Raw genomic sequence first — 15219 nt, 5'->3', positions numbered from 1 at the left:
GGGAGCGCAGCCCCTCCCCTCCGCTCCAAGGCGCCCGCCTCGCGGGGCCGCGCGGCTCGGAGTTCCCAGAGGGGTTTTGGCGGCGGCGGCGGCGCAGGGAGCCGGGGGAGGGGGGGGGGGGGCGGAGCTGAGGGCCGCGCGGGCGGTGTGCTTCCCGGGCGCACGCGCTGCGCTGGCGGTGTCGCGGTCCGCCGCGCGCCCTGAGCCGGGCAGCAGCGTCTCAGTCCTGCTGCACACTGGCCATTTTCTGACTCCCTTTTCTTGGGTTCTGCGTTTTTTGCGGGCCGGCTTCCCGCAGCTCGGCGCGCCGCTGCCGCCTCTTCGCTCTGCCCGCGGGAGTGGGTGGGGGCACGTCGCCTTCTGGCTGGGAGGAGGCCAGGTTCCTGGGCTCGGCCATAGGGCCCTCCTCGCCGATCTTGAGACTGCCGGGCCGGTGGTCCTTCGCGCCGCGCGCCCGTAGGCCTGCCTGAAGGACCCTTTGCGTCTGGCCCAATTATCGCCCTCACTTCCCTGACCTCAGGAGCCCCTTACTTAGTCTGCAGAGACTTACGACCTCACTCACTCTGTGCACCCCCGCCACTTCTCTCCTATGAGGATCCAGCATACACTTTGTTTTAATCGGGATCCAGGCAGTTTGTACTGGTGGAAATGTCCCCGGAATTAATCCTGTAAATCCAGACACGTACCCAACAGCGAAGTTGCAGTACTATAGTAATTTAACCTTTAGTTTCGGGCGAGGTTTTTTTTTTCTTCCCTCTCCTCTCTGGCGAAGGCAACTTTATAGAGTCTTCTGAGAACTGTACTGCATTAGATTATCTTCGAGATAATTCTTAAGTTAGCGCCTGGAGGCAATATGATGGGAGGTTCAAAGAGAAGGCTATGCACTTTTTCCTCCACCGTATCACAGTTTGAAGTGGAAAACGTGCGTTGACGGTGATTTTCCACATGATGTGGGTTGCAGAGTGCAGCCCCCGTGAGCCGTGGCTCACCTTGGTTCCTGGGTGCTACCCCTGAAGTTGATTTTAAAGTTCAACAGAATGGTCAGGTAAAGGAGCTGCTGCAAAGAAATCCAGTATAATTCAATAGAGCCATTTTATTGGATTCTATTAACCTGTTTAACCTTAAACTAAAGCATGGCGGGAGTTTCATGTAGGAACTTACATACAAAGTGCAATACTGAATTTTAATTAGTGCATTCCAGGTTTGGTGTGGAATAGTCTCCTCAGCTCGCACTGCCTTTCATTATGCATTTTCCTTAGGATCTTGTTTTAAAGAAGCAGTTTTAGTATAGAGGGTGGGAGGAGTACCCTTTGAATCATGAAACTTTCTTTGACGAACTTGAAAACTGGATAGGTAAAATCTGAACCTTGATACTAAGATAAGGTAGGAAACTGATGTTTATAGCATTACCACTTTGAGCAGTTAAGGCTTCTTTACTCTTATTTTGAAACCATGTTGACGTCTTAATTTCACGGACTGCAGAAGTACAGAATTTTCTGTTTGTGAGGAACTTTAACAGCTGATCGTTAGTTATTTATTATTAATTTAATCCAGCGTCATTATTTTGCAGAGAGAAAGTAATCCAGATTCCCTGAAGAGATTTAACATGAACTAAAGAGAACTAGTTGATTTAACTGAACACTTAAGTAGATACTTTAGACCTCCCCAATGGATATTTTTGTACCAAAATTTGTTTTGAGTTTGATGTCTTAAAAGCCAAAAAATTACTAACTTTTAATTTTTTCCCCATATTTTGGGTATAGGCTTTAGTCTGTGATTTGGACTCATTAGATACAGATTATATTTAAGGAGAGTTTACATTTTACCAATTGAAACAGTAATTTCCAGTTTGTTTGAATTTAGTAACTATTTTCATTTCAAGAATGTTCATTCATATTCTTGATTCAGGTAGTCTGTGTCAATTCCAGGAGATTGGCATTTCAAGAATCCTAGAGTTATGATGTATGTAAACTTGATATAATAGAGAAGAAAGGTCTGTACGCATGTAGTCATTGAATTCCAGCATCCTCAGCATCCCTTTTCTTAGTGGTCCTCAACGCAGAAGTCTGGAAGTTCTTACTGGCCTGGGGTGAATGTGCATCTCCCACTCCAGTGTTTACTGCAGGCATTTAGTAGAGACTTTTTGGCTTGTGTGCACTTTCCCTGGTGGGGGCTTCCTGTAAGATGGACTGTGTTTTATTCATCTGTGTACGCTTCATGTCAAGTGTAGTGGGTCCTTTGTAAATGCTTGTGGTTTTGTTGGGCTTAATCAAACTTAAGAAGGTAGCAGAGTGTCTGGAAGTCATGAAGGATGATATTATAAACTTGAAATATCTCATTTCCGTTTTTGTGTTGAATCAGATACTCTGTTAGGCTTAATTCCAATACTGAAAGAGATAGCATGTATCTAATAATATTTTAGAAAATTTGAGGAAAAAGCTTAACATTGAGAATTTTATTCTTTAATATATGTTATCCACTGTGAAATTGGGGAAACACAGTGTTACTTAAACTTTTTGATAGGACACCACTTAGAGCTAAAATAATGCAGTTTTTCTACTGGAGCAAAGTTTGAAAATTGTGAATTGAATGATCCTGATTGTTACCATAGGCCACATTTTAAGGCCACCTTCGTTTCACTTTATAAAGATATATTTTTCAGTATATAGACTCCTGGAAGCAACATGACTTTCAGAGTTCAGACTGCCTTTACAAGCTGTCTTTAAATGATACTTTAAACAGTTTTTGGCTGATGTGATGTGCTTCGTGATGGATATACAGAAAAAATAAAGCAAAAACCCCAAATAAAAACAAAAACACCAAGACCCCACTATATTTTCTTTTTCTTAGACTTTTATTTTCTTTCTTTAATAGATTATTATAATGTTTTGTTTATTTAAAAAAAAAATGAGGAAAATTTTCAAGCGTTTCTTTTGGAGAGTAGCACCACTCCACCATTTGAATAGCCTTGGCAAATAATGTTTGGGCAAATGCAAGGCTGTTTCCATAGTGTTATTTCTGTTTGAGTATGTTGAATTATATAAATAATAGTCTTCACAGGGACATCATCTTTGGACTACATGCACTTTTTCCTCTCTCCTGACACTGTTACTAAAAACAGTTGTATAGTAGAGTGTATGTATGTGTTGTGTATGTGTTAGTCGCTCAAGTCATGTCTGACTCTTTGCGACCCCATGAACTCCTCTGTCCATGGAATTCTCCAGCCAAGAATACTAGAATGGGTTGCCATTTCCTCCTCCAGTAGTAGAGTATGATGGTGCTTAATTTATAGGGAGCAAATAATTCCTCTTCTGTCATTGCTGGTTCCTGTGTCAGAACCAGGCTACCTGGCCTGTCCACTCCTCGTTCTGTCTTTTCTACCCAGTTTTTGAACTGATTTTTAAGACTGAAAATATCTTAAGATCCTCAGCCCCTTCAGGAAGTGAAATCTGGAATTATTCCAGTGCCCTGAGTATCCATTGCTTACTGAGATATGATGTCTTCTTATATCCTTTGCACATACTCAATTTGACTATGAGATTCTCATTTTGAAAAACGCTTTTACTCATGAGGAATTTTGAAACATATGCCATAAACATCTTGGGGAAGTATATGTAAAGCGTGTAGACTATAAATATAGATTTAGATGGAGTTAGGTTATAGAATCAGACAATTGGTAAGAATTAGTAAGAATGTCTAGTCCTTTTCTCCCACTCTTGAAGGTCACACTTAAGGCTTTTAGATTTAAGAATATAATTGTGAGTATTTATTTTTAAAAGTAAAGCAATTCCACAGTCTTTCCTTGCTATTGAATAGTCCATAGAGTTGATGTGTTTCTTGTATTATTCTTTTGTGTAGTTCATATCCTTTGTGGACCTGAACCTTGTCTTGAGCCTGCTCAAGAACTCTCCTGCTTGACCATCTCTGTCTCCTTGCTGTCCTCTCTTCCCTTGGAACTGGGGCCTGGTCTTATCCATGGTGGATGGTTGGGGTCCTGCTTCAACCATGACAGAGCTAGCAGAGTCAGAATGCTTTGATTCTGCTTCTTAGGCTCACACTCACTGTATTGACTTGTCAGATACTGAGAACAGGACAGCTGAGAGCTGGGCTCTTTGGCTGCTATAATTTCAGCTTTTTTGAGGGTCAGCTTTTCATTTGCATCTGATACTAGAACACCCTGGTCACATACTCATTACTTCCTGACTGTTCTGCTCTTGGTTCTCTGTCTTCTTAGCTGAGTTAGTTACTGGTTTATTTTTATCAGATTTTAGTGGTAGCTTATTCTTTTCAAGTGCTTGATTTTCTACCCAGATCTTCTTGCAGTTTTGAGCTTTCATTTGACCAAGTATCTGTTATTCCACCAAGTTTCCCATAGTGTGTTTTTTCATTATCTTTCTTTCCTTCTAGACTCTATATTCCTCGAGTGTTGGGACTGAATTTGTGCTGTTCCTGACAGTGTCCTCAGCACTTACTGCAGTGCCTGACACATAGCAGGTGATAGACAATATACAAATATCGATTGGATGTAATCAACAGTAAGTCTGTTATCAGTATTGGAAACCAGTGTTCATATAGAAATTGAGAATTCATATAAGAAGTTCAGACATTTCATTGCCATCATTAGTACCAGAGAGTCTGTGTATTTTAAATTATAAGCATATCCACATACAAAATTAGTCACAGTCATCTGGCAGGACATTTATTTAAGAAGAAAAAGTATATAGTTTTTACTATGTATTGTTAGGTGTTGCTCACTTAGAGTTTTCTTGAGTTTGATTAAATGTATATATTTTATTTCTTACAAATAGAAGTTTTATGGCACTATAAAGAAGTGAATTTAATGGCCCTATTTTTGTTCATTAGTAATTATATACTGTAGAGTAAATTCTCGTTAAAAGGCCCTTAAATGCCTGCTCATAAAAAAGAGAGACCTCTTTGATTTTGTTCTCTGTACAATCCCAGTTATTGTATTGAGGCAAGTCATCAAACTCTTTAGTAGTCTAAAACCTTTAATATGGTTTCAGAACAGTAGTCATGTATTGAGTATCCAAATTACCATGTCTGTAACAAGTAATGCAGACACTTATTAAAAAGGTAATGACCATAACTTTTCTTGTAGAATTTCTTGTGCTAATTTTTTAAAGAGGAGTTTTGAACTAAATTTCCCGTGAAGGCCAAAATCTCATACTTGTAATGATGGTGAAGTATATGTGTAATGTAGAGAGGAGGGGGTGGTAATTTTTGTAGTGGTATTTTTAAGTGGACAGTTTACTAATTATGTTGAGGTAAACACTTTACAACTTTTAAGAGGAAAACTTCAATTATCTGAATGAAATGAGGTACATGAAATTAATTCAGATAAGTGAGGGGATCCTTAGTGTAAATGATGCATGTCAAGGGACATGACCTCAATCTTGATTTTTTTTTTTTCTTTCTATATATCTGTCAGCTGGTTTTACATTACTAGATTCTGATTCTTTTTGGTCATGCTGGGAATCATTGATGGAGGAGGTAAGGTTTGCTCTGTAATTTTTTTTTATCTTTGCCACAGAGGGAACCCAGAATATGGTATTCTTTGACAAGTGTAATTGCTCATCTCTTGCCTGTAATGCCTGCCCTTTTAGGTGGTACACCACAGCCTTCCATTTTGTCACCTTCCTGTCACATGTCAAGTGTGTGTGGGGACTCCTTAAGAATACAATGGGCTTGAAATTAAAGCCACATTCCTCTGTCCAAGCTCAAGATGTTTATATTTCTGCAAGTTCTTAAAACAAGTTGTGAAGGTGAATTGAGCTGGATAAACCTTGATTCTATTCCTTTCCGCCTTGGGGTTTAATATTAAGCAACAGTTTGTACTGTAAGCCCTTGAAATAGAAACAAACATTGGGCCATAACCCTTGACTTTTGCAAATTATAACTTGAAATTAAAATTTTTCTGATTGATTAGAGTTTAGTGTCTTAGGGTAATGATTTCTGCTGCCGTTTACTGAGGTTTGCAGCATTCCTGGGTTCCTGGCATCTGAAAGTTGTGCAATCTGTAGGTAGCCTGTGGCTCTCCTCTAGGCCATTTTTTGTTGTTGTTTTGTTTTGAAACAGAGGTAGGCTTATTTTAGCCACAGAGATGTGTGCTATCTGACACCTCTGTAACTGAATTTTATTTCTTTCTTCAGCATTACTGTAACTGAATTTTATTCCTTTCTTCAACATTACCTATAGATGCTTTACTGAAAGCACCTTAGAACATGGCTTTTTATTTTCAGCATGCACCAGCTTCCTTTTCATATGTTGATCTTTGAGATGCAAGATGATTCATATGTTGATTGCCTTGGTTAGAGTTGTTACGATATCAGCAAGCTCTGTATACAGACCTTGTGAACAATTCCTAGGTCATTGCCTTCTTTAATATATGCAGGCCATGTAGTTAAGAGTTTAGGCTTCAGGGTCAGTCCAGACTGATTTTGACCGTACCATTTGTGAACAACATGTCTTTGGGGGAAGTTAGTTACTTCTCTGGGTTTCAGGTTTTTCATCTGTAATACTGAAATAATATCAGCTGAGTGTATTGAGTATTTTTTTTTTTTTTTTAGGAGAAAGCTTATCAGTATTGATTTATTGTCCTGTTCACAGCTAAGTGTCTAATAATGTGAATTAGTGAACTATTATCTGGATCATATACTATTTTAAAGGGAAGTAGACTTTGTTCTAGTTTATGACAGAAATAGTCAATTAGCAAGAATTATTACAAATAGAGGCCTTGCTTAGTTGTCTTGTTTAAAACTATGTAAGACTTTTGTAATCATCAGTCTATTTATATGCAAAGGATATGTTGATAATTGGTATAGGAAAGCGGAATGTGTACTGTACTCTTAGGAGTGAGACAGACTTGGATTTAAATATAGATATCTAACAGTTGGGTCACCTTGGGCAGGATACTTTACTTTTTTGATTACAAGTTTCATCTGTAAAATGGTATTAAAGTATAAAGAGTTAAGGAAAAAAGGGATAATAAAAAGGTTGTTAAGACTAATATGAGGTAAGCAAAATACTTAAAGTAAAAGTGAAAGCTGCTTCAGTTCAGTTCAGTCGCTTAGTCGTGTCCGACTCTTTGCGACCCCATGAATCGCAGCACGCCAGGCCTCCCTGTCCATCACCAACTCCCGGAGTTCACTCAAACTCAAGTGCATCGAGCCGGTGATGCCATCCAGCCATCTCATCCTCTGTTGTCCCCTTCTCCTTCTGCCCACAGTCCCTCCCAGCATCAGGGTCTTTTCCAGTGAGTCAACTCTTCGCATGAGGTGTCCAAAGTATTGGAGTTAAAGCTGCTTAGTAGTGTCCAGCTCTGTGACCCCATGGACTTTACAGTCCATGGAATTCTCCAGGCCACAATACTGGAATGGGTAGCCTTTCCCTTGTCCAGGGGATCTTCCCAGCATTACAGGTGGATTCTTTACCAGCTGAGCCACAAGTAAAGCCAGAATCCATAAATACTGGTAATTATTGACACTTTGGAAGTGTGGCGTTAGTTCTCTGCACTTCAGGCTTCCTCATCTGTGACGTGAAGGTCAGAGAATTGATAAGAGTTACGAGGATTAAATGACATAATACCTGTCAGAGGTCATTACATGTTAATCACTACTGTTATTTATATTATTATTTCACTTTCAGAACAAATTAGACCAATTTTGAGTTAAAAGGAAATAAGTCATACAGGTATTTAGTGTATTTTTTATGTTGGAGGGCATTTACTATGGATTTGAAGATGGCAAGTTATCATTCATTAGCTTTCAGTGTTTTCTTAAGACAGCAGTAGTCCACAAGTTGTGGTGTGTAAGCCTGTTGGTCAGTCACTGGGACCCTTTCAGGGGGATCCATTAGGTTAAAATTATCTTTATGGTAGTAGTAACTTTTTCCTTTTCCACTGTTTTTACATTTGCTCTGCTGATACTAGTAGTAGGTAGTAGGTAAAATCAGTTCAGTTCAGTTCAGCTGCTCAGTCATGTCCGACTCTTTGTGACGCCATGAATTGCAGCACGCCAGGTCTCCCTGTTCATCCCCAACTCCCGGAGTTCACTTAGTAGGTAAATAGTAAATAGTACTAGGTAAAACTGAATATCTTAGTAGATATTAAATGTCAGTGACACCAGACTCTACTAGTAATCATCATATTCTTCACTGCTATCCATTCATGGTTTAAAAAAAAAAAAACCCAAAACAAAAACTCAAAAAAGCCAATTTTACTTGAGTGTCCTTAATGAAGCACTAAAAATTATTAGTTTTATTAAATTTTGATCCTTGAGTGCATTGTTTTAATATTCTATATATGATGTTTGAGTATTTTATATATGTTTGATATTTCATATGTGATGGTTTTATATTCTGTCTCTATATATGATGAGATAGGAAATACGCAAAAGGCACTTCTGCTGTATATCCAGAGTATTTTATCTCAAGGAAAACCCTTAAGTATTCTTCTGAGTTGCAAGCTGAATTAGCCATATTTTACATGAAATATCATTTTTGCTTGAAAGGTCGAATACCAGACAAACCATGATTATTTAGACCTAGATATCTGGCAGTCATTTTCTTGAAAATGAATAAAGTGATCTTTTGTTCACTTCAGGGAAAAACAGTCGACAATATTTGTTGCTGATGATAAAATTTTAACTTTCTAGGGAAAATTAAAATTTTGGAAATCTTACATCAGCTGCTGTGTTCTTGTCAGCTTCTCAGTACTTAGAGTTTTGCAGTGGGATGGGTGGTGATGTTATGAATGTGAATTTTTGCTGTTGTGTTATATCAGGATCTTCAATGTTTATATAACTCAATGGACATGAACTTGGGCAAAATTCAGGAGAATGTGAGGGACAGGGAGGCCTGGTGTGCTGTAGTCCATGGGTTTGCAAAGAATTGGACATGACTGGGTGACTGAACAACAATAACTCAATGAAACAATATTTTCAAAGTGATCAATATTCCAAAATTATGGTAAAAGACCCTTATAGAAAGCATGTAACAGAATACAGAAAACTTATGTATATTCAATTTCATATTACAGCTAGCCCACAAACTCTTCTACTTGTCAAGTTTTGGTGTAGTATCAAAGAATATCCATATACTTCCTTTTTTCTCACTGCATACTTGTGTGGGGCTGTTTTCATATAGTTCAGTCAAAGCAGGTATCACAACAGTTTGTATGTAGAAGCAGATAAGAGAATCCAGCTGTCCTCTATTAGGTTAAACATGAAAGAAATTTGCAAAAGTTGTAAAGCTATGTCATTTTTAATGCTAAGGGTTTTTTGTATAGTAATTTTTCAAAAGTATATTCTCATATTAACGTGTCACTAAAATTTTAAAATGAATCACTCAGAGGAAAGCAGAGCATATTTTTGTACAAAATTGGAACTTAATCATTGTCTTGCACATTCTAGAAATGGAAAATAATTTGTTTCATCCAACAGATATTTGTAGAGTATATATGAATAAGCATTTTCCACTCTGCAGGAACTCAGCCTTGATAGAGAGATGAGATAGATGTCTGCATTTTCAGATACTAGCAGTTCACTGAAACAAGTGCTTTAATAAAACATTTATTTAATGTTGCATTTTTTTTAACTAAAAAAAAGACTGTAAACTCTAAATGCTATTTTATTACCTGATTTTCTTCCCATTAACACTATAGAGCAACCCTTTTTTTTTCTTGTTAATATTTACATATCTATGATTTCATTTTATAATAGTGAAAAATTGGAAACAGCCTGAGTCCATGGATGGGAGAATCAGCTTAATTGTGTGGTATCTCATATATACATTTTTAAATTATAAGTCAAGCTTAAAAAATTTAAGATGAATCAGTAGTTAAAATTTTCTCCTTTAATTCTTAATAATAGTAAACACTGATAATTATAACTCATATTAACAAAAAAAACTCTTGGAGTCCTCAATTTTCAATAGTGCACAGAGTCTTGATGCTAGGAAGTTTGGGAACTGTTTAAGGAAATTAGGCTAGATTCATCAAGTGAAAGTTCTAAAGTTGTAATATTTTGCATATTCCTTTGGAATATGGACTACTTACCTCTAGTTTCTTTTTCTAGTTGTAAGGATATGTCACTGGTTGGCATTCTGGTCATTCTCCAAGCAGGCAGAAGTTTCCTGTGTGTGTTTTTAAAAAAGATTTTCATTTTTATTTAAGATTGATGCTACCTAGATTGTTGCTACTCAGAATTGAGATAATGGTTAATGGTGATTGCATCAGTGTATTCATTCTTGACACCACTCTTTTGGTTGTGAGCTATTCATGCAGTTTTAAGAGCTGTTCACCATGGCAGGTTTCTTCAGGATTGCAGTGAAATCCCCTTTCCTGAAAATAAACTGCCATTTTCTCTGAAGTCTTCACTCTAGGCTAATTTGTCTACTGTCAAGTCTTCCTGACATTTCATAGCTAGTTTTTAGATGGTCAGTCCACAGCTTATGAATGTGTTTGTGAATTAGTTAATTGCAACAATATAATATGCATTAGAGATGGGTTCTATAGTGCCATTAATACTATGGGCATAGCCTTGTTTTGGATTATTAACATCTTTCTGTAGGGAATTATATTCTGACTCCTGGAAGTCTAGCCAAAATCATTACTTCATTGCAGTCCCAGTGGCAAGAGGCCCCCTTTTTTTGCTTGTAATAGAAATAGGAATGCTAAAGCTTTTTTTTAATAATGTTAATTTTTATTGGAGTACAGTTGCTTTACAGTGTTTTAGGTAAAGCTTTAATATAAGCAAGAGAGGCATTCTGAAGCAGTACTTGAGATGCAGGTATCCTTCGGACCCCAGGTGTATATAAAGTGTGGTGAGTAACTCTCAGATGAAGCAGGTATAGAAACTTTGGGCCAACCAGCAATGGTGGCGGGAAAAAGGGAAGGGATGTTCTGGATGCTGCTTGGGAGTGATACTAATAGATAGTTTTTTTGTGCCAGTTCCTAAAATAAGGGATGGGTAGTCCTATGTTGGGAGATCCACCTGTATAGAGTCTTTTTGTTGTGTTATACTCCTGTGTTTGGTTATTGTATGAACTGAGCTCAAGAGGTAGAATGACAAGCCTGTTGGTAAGGTTGAAGTCATAGATTTATAGGCCAAAGGTTTGAATGTAGAAGGAAAATAATGAACTGCATGGGCATTCATGATCAGGAAGAAGAATGGAACCCAGGAGGTTGAAGAAGTATGCAAAATGTTCACAAGGGCCCCAAACAAATTCATGTTACCTGTGGCTGCTAGGGCAGGGGTAGAACTGGTAATCGGCTGGCAAATCAAAGAATGCTGTGACTCAGACTACTACCTTAGAGTCTCTGGTAGGAAATACAGACTTTTTAAGAGTGGTGTCCATACAGGGAGCCTATTATGGGAATGGTGGATATATGGCAAAAATGTAGAACCAGGAAACATGGGGATACAGACAAGGACAACTTTGGAGAACTAGAATTTGACCTGAAGTTGAGCTTGTCTTCTTCGTGCCCAAGGGCCTTGTCGGGCCTTTGTATAGAGGCAAGACTGGGCCAAAGTGGGGAGCAGAGTGACCATAGTTACTCTCTGCACTGGAATGATAGACCTATCGAAGGAGTACTTGTTAAACCAATGGATGGAAGTAAGGCAAAGAAACTAGATTCGTATTACCTACCCACTAAATATTCTCTAGGCCAGGGGTCAGCAGACTTCTTTTCAAAGCACCAGGGAGTAAATATTTTAGGATTTATGGTTGATTATGGTCTCTGTTAAGGTGCCATTATAGTGTGAAAGCAGCTAAATACATGAATGAATGAGTAGCTATGTTGCAATGCAGTTTTATTTATGGAGACTGAAATTAGAATTTCATGTAATTTTCACATGTCTGAAAATATTAATCATTAAACATTTTTTTTTAAAGTCACTAAAAAATATAAAATCCATTCTTAGATCATGACTATGTAAGAACAGGCAGTGGGCTAAATGTTGGGCCATGGGCTCTGGTTTGCTGATCTCTGTTTTAGGCAAATAAATGACTGTCAGTTGTAATACAGAAAGCTTATTAGTATTACTGAAATAGATGTTCTCCAGGACAATGCTGTTGGTGACACTGTCTTGTTTTATAGGTGGCACTGATGATAAAAATCTGTTCAAGAATTTAGATGTGACATCTGCATCAGGTTCAGATCTCTCAGCTATAAGACAAACTGGATACTTCGTAAAGATTTTCATCTGTTATCCACAGAGAGCCAAAATCCGTTATTGAAATTGTCTGGGTGAACTGCCTGCTGGGTCCAGTGATGCACTAGTAGACAAAGAAGTTGAAAAAGAAGGCTGGCCTATTTGGATTGCTGGCAGAATGTGACACCAATATGGCATCAAGCCCTGCTGTGATTCCAAGGACTTCATGACTGAATAAAGATTTTTTTTTTTTGAGTGGGGGTGGTTGAAGTAAATTTGGTCTTTTACTTGGGGAGTGTGTAATATATTATCATTCCATAATGGTATATGGTAATTTCTTTGGTAATCAAACCTTAAAGATCCTATTTATGGAAATTAATATAGTTATCACCTTTTAGTATTGGGCTTTCTTACACTAAGGGAAATAATCTAAAGAGAAGTATCTCTTAGCTTAACATCTTTTTTAGCTTAACCTGAAAAACATCTTAAGCATCTCTTTTAGCTTAAACTAAAAAGGTCAAAATAAGGACTGTGATATCATGTGGAAGTTTTTGTTTGGGGAATTTTTGAAATTTTGCTCTCCCCTAGAGTGTGTAAATATGCTTCTATTTGCTTCTGTAACCAGAATTTTTCAGGAAAATATCCTTTTGTGTAGGCTGTTGAACTCAATAGTAAGTAGGAAATCATGCTGTACAGTATTAATGTGCATAGAACATAATATTATAAATTAATACTAACAGCTACTAATAATAAATTAATGTTTTCAGACCTGTTAACTAAATTCACTTAAAATGATTTAATGAGCATGTGTGAACTGGAAATAAACCTATGTATTTTCTAGAACTATTGAATCACAAGAAAACTGGAGCATCAAAGTTCTCTCTGAACCAAACTCAATATTTTATTTGGTTAGAATCCCTGCGTTTGGTATTCATTTGTTTATATCAGTTATTGAAACATAGCTCAGTATTCTTGGGCTTCCCTTGTGTGTCAGCTGGTAAAGAATCTGCCTGCAATGCAGGGGACCTGGGTTCGATCCCTGGATTGGGAAGATCCCCTGGAGAAGGGAAAGGCTATCCACTCCAGTATTCTGGCCTGGAGACCTCCACGCACTGTATAGTCCATGGGGTCGCAATGAGTCGGACACGATTGAGTGACTTTCACTTCATAGAAGATTTGAAAGCAGTGCTGAGAATGAAGTGGGTGGATTCTCTTAAAGTCAAATCCCATTTTTTTCCTCAGTGAGTCTTTTTTTTTTCCATCTAGCATTCAACAAAAATCCTGGCAGCCCAGGATACAAAACATAGATTACATTTTGCGTCATTCATCTACAGAGAAAGATTTTCTCATGACTTAAATGAAACCTCTATTTAAGGTCTATAGCATTCAGTTTGTCAGTGTGACACTGCTGCTACTGCACATTTTTGGTCAGAGTGCGTTGCAGCCAACATAGCCATCCTGCTAGGAAAAAAAATCTGCGGATTGCTGAATAGTGGAAGTTACAGACATCTAATTTACAAGTCAGATTAGCGATCAGAGTCATGCGATAGCTTTATGTGGAGTTGATTTCATTTCATGGATTTTAAGCTATTTTTTCATGGAAGCAATGCCTATAACTCAGAGACAGGTGTGTTGTAGCATTTGAAAGCCTTAAACTTTTGAATCTGTAATGAAAGGAATGTTCTTACAGATATTCAAATCCTAAAACTCAGGGATTTTGAAATAAGATGCTTTGTCATTCATTTATTGTGCCATAATTGAACTCCCCTGCAGATTTTATTTTGGATCATTGTGATTAATATTTGGAAAACGTTCCCATTTTCAAATACAAGGCAGTTTAGGGAAGAGTGTGATTGTGTGTGTGTGTGTGTGTGTGTTTAAATAAAGCAGCAAAACACTTACTTTATAAATAAGTTATATTTAATAAGAAATATGTGAATTTAACATTGGTAGACCAAATTGGGAATTCTGTTGTTGTCTCCTGGAAACCTTCCACAATGAGGAGTAGACAATAAATAGATCCCTTTATAGATTGCAGTTATTATGTTTTCCTAAAGTAAACTTTTTTCAAAATATACAGGCGAATTCATAGCTATAGCTTGATGTGTGTGTGTGTTCAGTCACTAATTTGTGTGTGTGTGTGCCCAGTTGTGTCTGACTTTTTGCGACCCCATGGACTATAGCCCACGAGGCTCCTCTGTCCATGTTTTTCAGGCAGCAATACAGGAGTGGGTTGCTGTGTCCTCCTCCAGGGGATTTTCCCAACACAGGGATCGAACACATAGCTTGATGTGTGTATATGTTCAGTTGCTAAGTCATGTCTAACTGTTTGTGACGCCATTGACTGTAACCTGCCACTCTCCTCTGTCCATGGAATTTTCCAGGCAGAAATATTGGAGTGAGTTACTATTTCCTCCTCCAGGTGATCTTCCTAAACCAGGGATCGAACCCACAACTCTTGCATCTCATGTATTGGCAGGCAGATTCTTTATTGCTGAGCCAGCTGGGAAGCCATATAGTTTGATAGGTTACAGTTACTCTTATTTCACCTGTACTTATTGAAATAGAGAAGACATCTCATAGAAGTGAGTATTTAGTTCATTGCAGAAAGGAAGTGCTATTTATTGGGCTTTGAGGACAATTGCAGACAAGAATCTGTGTTAATTTTTAGATGGTTCTTAGGCCAATAAGCCATAGTTAGAACCAGACATGGAACAACAGACTGGTTCCAAATCGGGAAAGGAGTACGTCAAGGCTGTATATTGTCATCCTGCTTATTTAACTTCTATGCAGAGTACATCATGAGAAACGCTGGGCTGGAAGAAACACAAGCTGGAATCAAGATTGCCAGGAGAAATATCAATAACCTCAGATATGCAGATGACACCACCCTTATGGCAGAAAGCAAAGAAGAGCTAAAGAGCCTCTTGATGAAAGAGGAGAGTAAAAAAGTTGGCTTAAAACTCAACATTCAGAAAACGAAGATCATGGCATCTGGTCTCATCACTTCATGGGAAATAGATGGGGAAACAGGGGAAACAGTGGCTGA

The 15219-nt window shown here is 38.1% G+C and overlaps 1 protein-coding gene across 4 annotated transcripts in view; it reads left to right on the top strand.

Moving 5' to 3' along the window:
- Positions 1-15219, top strand: part of GTDC1 (glycosyltransferase-like domain containing 1) — a 460141-nt gene that overhangs the window by 1002 nt on the left and 443920 nt on the right. The window contains exons 1-2 of one of the 4 annotated variants that reach the window (XM_010853690.1): positions 149-1045; positions 4408-4535. The exons of 1 other annotated variant lie outside the window; for it this stretch is intronic. The gene's annotated coding sequence lies outside the window, so the exon portion shown is untranslated. Of the gene's footprint in view, positions 1-148; positions 1046-2872; positions 4536-15219 lie in introns of those variants that run through there. 2 more of the 4 variants (XM_010853689.1, XM_010853701.1) reach the window with 2 other exon arrangements.

This window comes from Bison bison, unplaced genomic scaffold (genome assembly GCF_000754665.1).
Source record: "Bison bison bison isolate TAMUID 2011002044 unplaced genomic scaffold, Bison_UMD1.0 scf7180017864330, whole genome shotgun sequence".
NCBI classification, from domain to species: Eukaryota; Metazoa; Chordata; class Mammalia; order Artiodactyla; family Bovidae; genus Bison; species Bison bison.
Note: the sequence above shows the minus strand (reverse complement) of the source record. Positions and strands in the feature narration are given on the sequence as shown.